This window comes from Heterodontus francisci, chromosome 24, assembly GCF_036365525.1.
Source record: "Heterodontus francisci isolate sHetFra1 chromosome 24, sHetFra1.hap1, whole genome shotgun sequence".
Taxonomy (NCBI): Eukaryota; Metazoa; Chordata; class Chondrichthyes; order Heterodontiformes; family Heterodontidae; genus Heterodontus; species Heterodontus francisci.
Genome location: NC_090394.1, coordinates 54,301,631 through 54,309,708, shown reverse-complemented (window position 1 = coordinate 54,309,708; position 8,078 = coordinate 54,301,631).

Sequence of the window (8,078 nt, the reverse complement as noted above, 5' to 3'; positions counted from 1 at the left end):
TATTTTACAATTGTTAAAACTTGAAGGCATCAAAAATGGATTATGTATCATCAGCTTAAGGACTATTTGAAAAAAAGCAGAAAATTTGGGTAATATTTGGAGTTACCTAGGCAACAACTTAAGAGCTTTTGTTAATTTGTCATCGATTACACCTATTGTGTTTCTCAGTACTCAAGTTTTTTAACTGTTATTTAACATTTATCTAGCCTCTTTAATGTAGTAAAACATCCCAAGGGGCTTCAAAGGAGCATTTCAAACAAAAATTGATTCTGAGCTGCATAAGGAGATGTTAGGACAGCGACGTGGGTTTTAAGGAGCAGCTGAAAGGAGGAGAGAGAGGTAGAGAGGAGGAGAGGTTTAGGGAGGCAATTCCAGATCTTAGGACCAAGGCAGCTGAAAGCGTGACCACCAATAGTGGAATCCTGAAAATCAGGGATGCGCAAGAGCCAGAATTATAGGAGTGCAGAGACTTCAGAAGGTTGTAGGGCTGGAGAAGATTACAGAGTTAGGGAGGGGAGTGGCCACTGAGGAATTTGGAAACAAAGATGAGAATTTTAAAATCAAGATGTATGTCAGCAAGCACAGGGTGATGGGTGAATGGGACATAGTGTGAGGTAGGATATGGGCAGTGGAGTTTTGGATGAGCTCAAGTTTATGGTGGGTGGAAAATGGGAAGCCAGCTATCTTAGTGTAACTGAGACATCAGCTTGTGAGATACTGTAATAATGATACCTGATCCTATTGTAGTGCAAATTAAATTCTCCAGTAGTTGCCCTGACATTCTGCTGAATCCATGGCTATTATTAAATGGACCTTATTTGTAAAGGGTTATAAATTCTGGAAGACTACTCACTCAACTTGGAAATGCCATGCACATGCATATAACACATGACAATTGATATGTTTTTTTAAAAGTGTGACTTTATCAAACATAAAAACAAGGTTATGCTGCCCCCATTTCTAATCTGGGTCCATTATACGCTGTAAAAGCTTTGGGAAGGTTCTGTGAATCAGGAGTATCTTCCCCAACATTGTGTCTGCACCTTCGATCAGATTTTTAAAATTATTATTCATTGTTGGTAGGTGGGCAGCACCAGCAAGATGAGCATTTATTGTCCAGTTGCCCTGAATAGGTGAACTTGTTCTTGAACCACTGCAATCTGTATGGCTCTTGTTATTCTTTGTAGCAGTTTGGTACAACTGTGTGACTTCCTAGTCCACTTCAGAGGGTAGTTAAGAGTCAATGACATTGTGGGACTGGCCAGTCTAGGTAAGGATGGCAGTTTCCTCCCTTAAAGGACATCTTTGATCCAGTTGGGTATACAATGACAATCCGACAGCTTCATAATCATTTTTTATTGATCCAGCTTTTTATTTCCAGATTTTGTAAAACTAAATTAAAATTTGTAAATTGCCATGATAGAGATTGAACTCAAATTCTCTAGATTATTAGTGCGGGCCTCTGGATTACTAGTCCAGTAACCATTATACCCTAGATAATCTGTACCTACCATTTTTCCTTTTGTCAAATTCTATTCTATATACTGAATAAATGAACCTGCCTCTGTAGAAAATACATTACAAACATAAAATCTTGATTAAAAAGTAGGAATCAATTATAAAAATGGAATTCCTCTGTGAGAAGACTTCATTAGATCATTCTGAAAATAATTAGTCCTTGTATCTGCCAACTACTAAAAGAATTGATGGGGTTTTCAATCCAATGGGTAATCAGAGGAAAATTGAGTTGATACTGCCATTAGAGATAAAAATGATATAGAAAACCTGACGAAGCATCAAAACCTCCAGCAACAATCTAATAGAAAACGCCAATGTAACAGCTGTGATTTCTGCCTCTGGGGTCCCATTACAGAATTGATTTGACACATGGAAGATCCCACAGGACGCATTACAAAAAGTTATGCTTTCATTAATCACAAACTTAAGAATGTTCCTCTTTTTTCTTTCTAATTCATTGAAATGCTACTTGTTCATCAATTTGTTAAATACCATTGAATTATAATCTTGGCATCATGTCATCTTCCTAACTGACTAATTCTTAATTGTGCAGCAGCCTGAAAAATGACTGAGTACGCAATGAGTACTTTGCTTCAAGTTTACTTTGGTTATTGCCCGTTGTTTATGTTTTTGCTATAATTTTGAAAAATTGCTCCCAGCATCAGAATACAATTAACTGTTCTCTACGTGCTTCAGCAGACTAATAAGCCAAAATGTCCAATCACTCTGAGGGTAATAAAGGTGTTCTTGACTTTTTTTGTCAATTAGGAACACAACTAAACAACAAACATTAGAGTTCTGAGCAACACAGTAACTCAGAGCATTATACTAATGAAATCTCATTGAGTTCAAATTCAATCTAAATGTTAAGGGGAATAACTATGGGTAGGCTGAACCAATCTTAGCTTGGACTGAATGCCTGGTAGTTATTTCTTGATGCAAAATGATGCATAATCTCTCCTACCGACTACTGAGAAATTGAAGGCCAATCCCACAAAGTTTTACTGAGAGGGTTGACCACTGGGCAGGATTTCTGTCGGGCTAAGTTAGAATTATGTCAGTGTCCCAGTTACATCATGGCCGGAATTTAACGCCACCCCAACGAACCGGATAGTGGCGGGGTGGGGGAGGTGGCGTAAAATGGAGCAGGAGGCTCCGGGAGGCCTCCCCGACCCGCTCCTGCCTCTGCCCCACTTTACGTAGGGCAGTGGTGGGGGAAACGGGGCGAGAAATGGGCTGCCTGCCCCAGGCCAATCAAGGCCCTTAAGTTGCCAATTAACGGCCACTTAAGGGCCTTTGCCCGCCTCCAAGCGGGCGTCTTGGAGCCAGGTAAGGCCGCCAGGTAAAAGCTAGCGGCTTCTCAGCGTCCCGGGGGTAGGCCTTTGAGGGCCCATTACCCCCAGCGAGACAACCAAAACTCATCTGAAATCCCAGCTCGATGTCTTCATCTGCCGTCGGCTGAGCTGCAGTCCCAGCAGTGCCACAACTCCAGGTGGCGCTGTTGGGACTAAGAGCTGCTGACCCGCTGATTGGCCGGCAGCTCCACAAGGCAGGACTTCCTCCCTCAAGCGGCTTTTATTTAGGTGGCCAGTTCCCGTCCGCCCAACGTAAAATCCAGCCCACGTGTCTCCAATTTGAACATATTCATCAAGAACCATCTCTTTTCTAACCTCATTCAGTGGCACAGTTAAAATCACAATCGGGTAGTACGTTTTCATACAAAACCAATGGTATTATTGTACAATCTGAACGATTAAACTTGGATTTCAGTATAAATTCCTGCCTTCAAGGGAGCAGGGAATAGAGAGAAGATGGGGTGGAGAAAAGAAAGAAAAGACAATTTTTTAAGAACTGAGCTATAGATATAATAATATCCAGCAATGGTTTATTGTACCTTTGTGATAATACAATATTGATTATCCCTTGATCTGCCACATCCTATTGCATTCCAGGGCACTCAACCCTGACAGACTTTATAATAGAATATTACAGGAGGTGGCAAGTGAAATCAGTCATGATGGATATTTTATGAGAATTGGTGACTATGGGAGTTGTGGCAAGGGGCTGATGAGGCAATTTACACGGAGTGGCCATTTAGAAAAGGAAACAGAGGGATAATCCTCATGCAAACCATCATGAAAGTGTGAAATAACTTACCCAGGGAGGCAGTGCAAGTGAACAATAATATAAATTTCAAGAGGATGATGGATATATATTTGGCAAGCAGAGCTATTGAAGAATATAAGAAATAAAGTGGTGTGCTAAGTTTTCAACCTTTGTGAAATGCCTGATGGATGGAAATGATCTTTTCCAAACCCGTGCAAATCCTATGTACCAACAACAACTTATATTTATATGCACCTTTAATGAAATAAGACATCCCAAAGTGCTTCACAGGAGCATTATAAAATATGACACCGAGCCACATAAGGAGATATTAGGTTAGAGTCTGAAAGGAGGAAAGAGAAGTAGAGAGGTAATTCCAGAGCTTAGGGCCTTGGCAGCTGAAGGCATGGCCAACAATGGTAGAGTGAGTAAAATCAGGGATGATTGAGGCGAGAATTAGAGGAGGGCAGATAACTCAGAGTTGTAGGGCTGGAGGAGATTACAGAAGTAAAGAGGGGCAAGGCCCTGTGTAAGACATTTGGATATCGCTTGTATTTTTGTTATGCTGTGACGCATTTGTTAATATCTCCTGCATTTCTGTTCATAAGTAAAATGTAACCAGTTATGTTGTGGACCAGAGTGTGGCCTCACCGGGTGGTAAGAATATGGAGGCAGAGGACATCGGGACGAAGGGAGAAAAATTCTGACTGAGGACATCATTGTTGGGGTTCATATTGGACTTTTTAAAAATAAAAGACAATGTAACTGAAGAAGGAAACCCACGCGCGCGCGCACACACACACACACACACACACACACACACACACACACACACACACACACACACACACACACACACACACACACACACACACACACACACACACACACACACACACGCACGTCAGGATATGCCATTGATGTGGTATCCTGGGCTGTTAAAACATCAAGCAGCTTGTCTACAACAACTCTCATGGATAATGGCCTTTTGAAATCTTTGTGAATGGTTTCCTTCTTGCCTTATCAAGATGCAGATATTACATCCATGGGTGGTATGCACTGAAGACCACCCCACTGAGAGCAGGATATGACCACATGCAGGTGGTCTTGCATAGCCAGGGTGGGACTAATAAGGCACTGAAACCCAATCGGATGACCCAATTTGAGACATTACCTTATATGTTGAGGGACCAGGGTCAGAAAGGGGTATAAAGCCACAGCTCATAAGGACAATGTTGCTGCAGCCGGGAAGTATGACTTGGTCAGTCACAGGAAGTCATGCAGGAGAAGTTATTCAACGGACCTGACTGCCTGGGAACGAACTCCAGTACCTGGTCTACTAAGTAACTGGTGGTGTAAGTATATACTATTGCTTCGTGAGTTAATAAGGGTGTTCCACATAAAGTGGAAATTGTATCCAAAGTCTGTTTCGTGCGATTAATACTCAGTACGGGCTCAGGACCTTAGAGGGAAGCAAGACCCCCTTTTTAAGATTCGTACACATGGAGGGATTTGAATTTTAAAATCAAGATGTTTCTTACCCGGGAGCCAATGTAGGTCAGCGAGCACAGGGACGATGTATGAATTGGACTTTGTGCGAGTCAGGCCACGGAAAGCAGATTTTTGGAAGACCTCAATTTAATGGAGGGTAGATCATGAGAAGGACATCCAGGGATTTGTTGGAATAGTAAAGTCTAGAGGTAACAAAGGCATAGATGAGGGTTTCAGCAGCAGATAAGCTGAGGCTGGAACAGTGTTGGGCGATGCTACAGAGATGGAAATAGTGGTCTTATTGATGGCACAACATGGAAATAGGCTTAGTGTTGGCATGGATACGTGGTAACCATGTCAAAGGCTGGAGACAGGTCAAGAAGGACGAGGAGAGATCGTGCACCTTTGTCACAGTCGCATAGGATGTCATTTGTGACCTTGTTAAGAGCTGTTTTGGTATTGTGGCAGGGTGGAAACCTGATCGGAGGGATTCAAACATGGAGTTCCTGGAAAGATGGGCAGGGATTTGAATGCATTCAAGAACTTTGGAGAAGAAAGGGAAGTTCTGAGGACTATGGGGATATATGAAAGGAATGGTGATTAGTTAAACTCATCTAGTGGTGTGTTATGGATAACCATGGCCTTGTAATGCTTGTTCAATTGCTTTAGGAACTCGGTATGGAATTTTCCAGTTTTCCTGAAATTGGTCACCGGATTTTTGCCTCCTCCATAATTAACCTTCTGAACAGATGCAGAATGTGTCACATAAGTCGTACCATCAAATGGATACAGTGAACACAGATGGGTCTAGTGCTTTCTTCTTATCCTTGATATGTGTTTCTATATACTTTTGGAGCACAGTGCTTAGCATTTCCTTATTAATACAGCTAATGTAGTCCTCACAGCTTTTGGTGTCCATTCATTCAGTAAATTGGTGGATAGAAACTAAATACTGTAACCACTTCACTGATTCTATTGACAAAGAAACACTTGCATGGTTATTTATAATTGTGAAGATTAGCAGTTTCAAACTCATAGAACATAGAACATAGAACAATACAGCACAGTACAGGCCCTTCGGCCCACGATGTTGTGCCGAAACTTTAACCTACTCTAAGATCAAACTACCTACCTACCCTTCATTCTACTATCATCCATGTACCTATCCAAGAGTCGCTTAAATGTCCCTAATGTATCTGCTTCTACTACCACCGCTGGCAGCGCATTCCACGCACCCACCACTCTCTGTGTAAAGAACCTACCTCTGACATCTCCCCGAAACCTTCCTCCAATCACCTTAAAATTATGCCCCCTGGTGATAGCCCTTTCCGCCCTGGGAAAAAGTCTCTGGCTATCCACTCTATCTATGCCTCTCATCATCTTGTACCCCTCTATCAAGTCACCTCTCATCCTTCTTCGCTCCAATGAGAAAAGCCCTAGCTCCCTCAATCTTTCTTTGTAAGACATGCCCTCCAGTCCAGGCAGCATCCTGGTAAATCTCCTCTGCACCCTCTCCAAAGCTTCCACATCCTTCCTATAATGAGGCGACCAGAACTGAACACAATATTCCAAGTGTAGTCTAACCAGGGCTTTATAGAACTGCAGCATAACCTCGCGACTCTTAAACTCAATCCCCCTGTTAATGAAAGCCAACACACCATATGCTTTCTTAACAGCCCTATCAACTTGGGTGGCAACTTTGAGCGATCTATGGACATGGACCCCAAGATCCCTCTGTTCCTCCACACTACCAAGAATCCTGTCTTTTAGCCTGTATTCTGCATTCAAGTTCGACCTTCCAAAATGAATCACTTCACACTTTTCCAGGTTGAACTCCATCTGCCACTTCTCAGCCCAGCTCTGCATCCTATCAATGTCCCGTTGCAATCTACAACAGCCTTCCACACTATCCACAACTCCAGCAATCTTCGTGTCATCGGCAAACTTGCTAACCCAGCCCTCCACTTCCTCATCCAAGTCATTTATAAAAATCACAAAGAGCAGAGGTCCCTGTGGAACACCACTGGTCACCGAGCTCCATGCTGAATACTTTCCATCTACTACCACCCTCTGTCTTCTATGGGCCAGCCAATTTTGTATCCAGACAGCCAACTTTCCCTGTATCCCATGCCTCCTTACTTTCTGAATGAGCCTACCATGGGGAACCTTATCAAACGCCTTGCTAAAATCCATATACACCACATCCACTGCTCTTCCTTCATCAATGTGTTTTGTCACATCTTCAAAGAATTCAGTAAGGCTTGTGAGGCATGACCTGTCCCTCACAAAGCCATGCTGACTGTCTCTAATCTAACCATGCTTTTCCAAACAATCATAAATCCTGTCTCTCAGACTCCTCTCCAATAATTTGCCCACTACCGACGTAAGACTGACTGGTCTATAATTCCCATGATTATCCCTATTCCCTTTCTTGAACAAGGGAATAACATTTGCCACCCTCCAATCATCTGGTACTACTCCAGTGGACAGTGAGGACGCAAAGATCATCGCCAAAGGCGCGGCAATCTCTTCCCTCGCTTCCCGTAATATCCTTGGGTATATCTCGTCTGGCCCCAGGGACTTATCTGTCCTTATATCATTCAAAATTTCCAGCACATCCTCCCTCTTAACCTCAACCTGTTCGAGCATATCAGCCTGTTTCACGCTGTCCTCACAAACGACCAGGTCCCTCTCACTAGTGAATACTGAAGCAAAGTATACATTTAGGACCTCCCCTACCTCCTCCGACTCCAGGCACAAGTTCCCTCCACTAACCCTGATCAGCCCTACCCTCACTCTGGTCATCCTCTTGTTCCTCACATAAGTGTAGAACGCCTTGGGATTTTCCTTAATCCTACCTGCCAAGACTTTTTCATGTCCCCTTCCAGCTCTCCTAAGTCCATTCTTCAGTTCCTTCCTGGCTACCTTGTAACCCTCTAGAGCCCTGTCTGATCCTTGCTTCC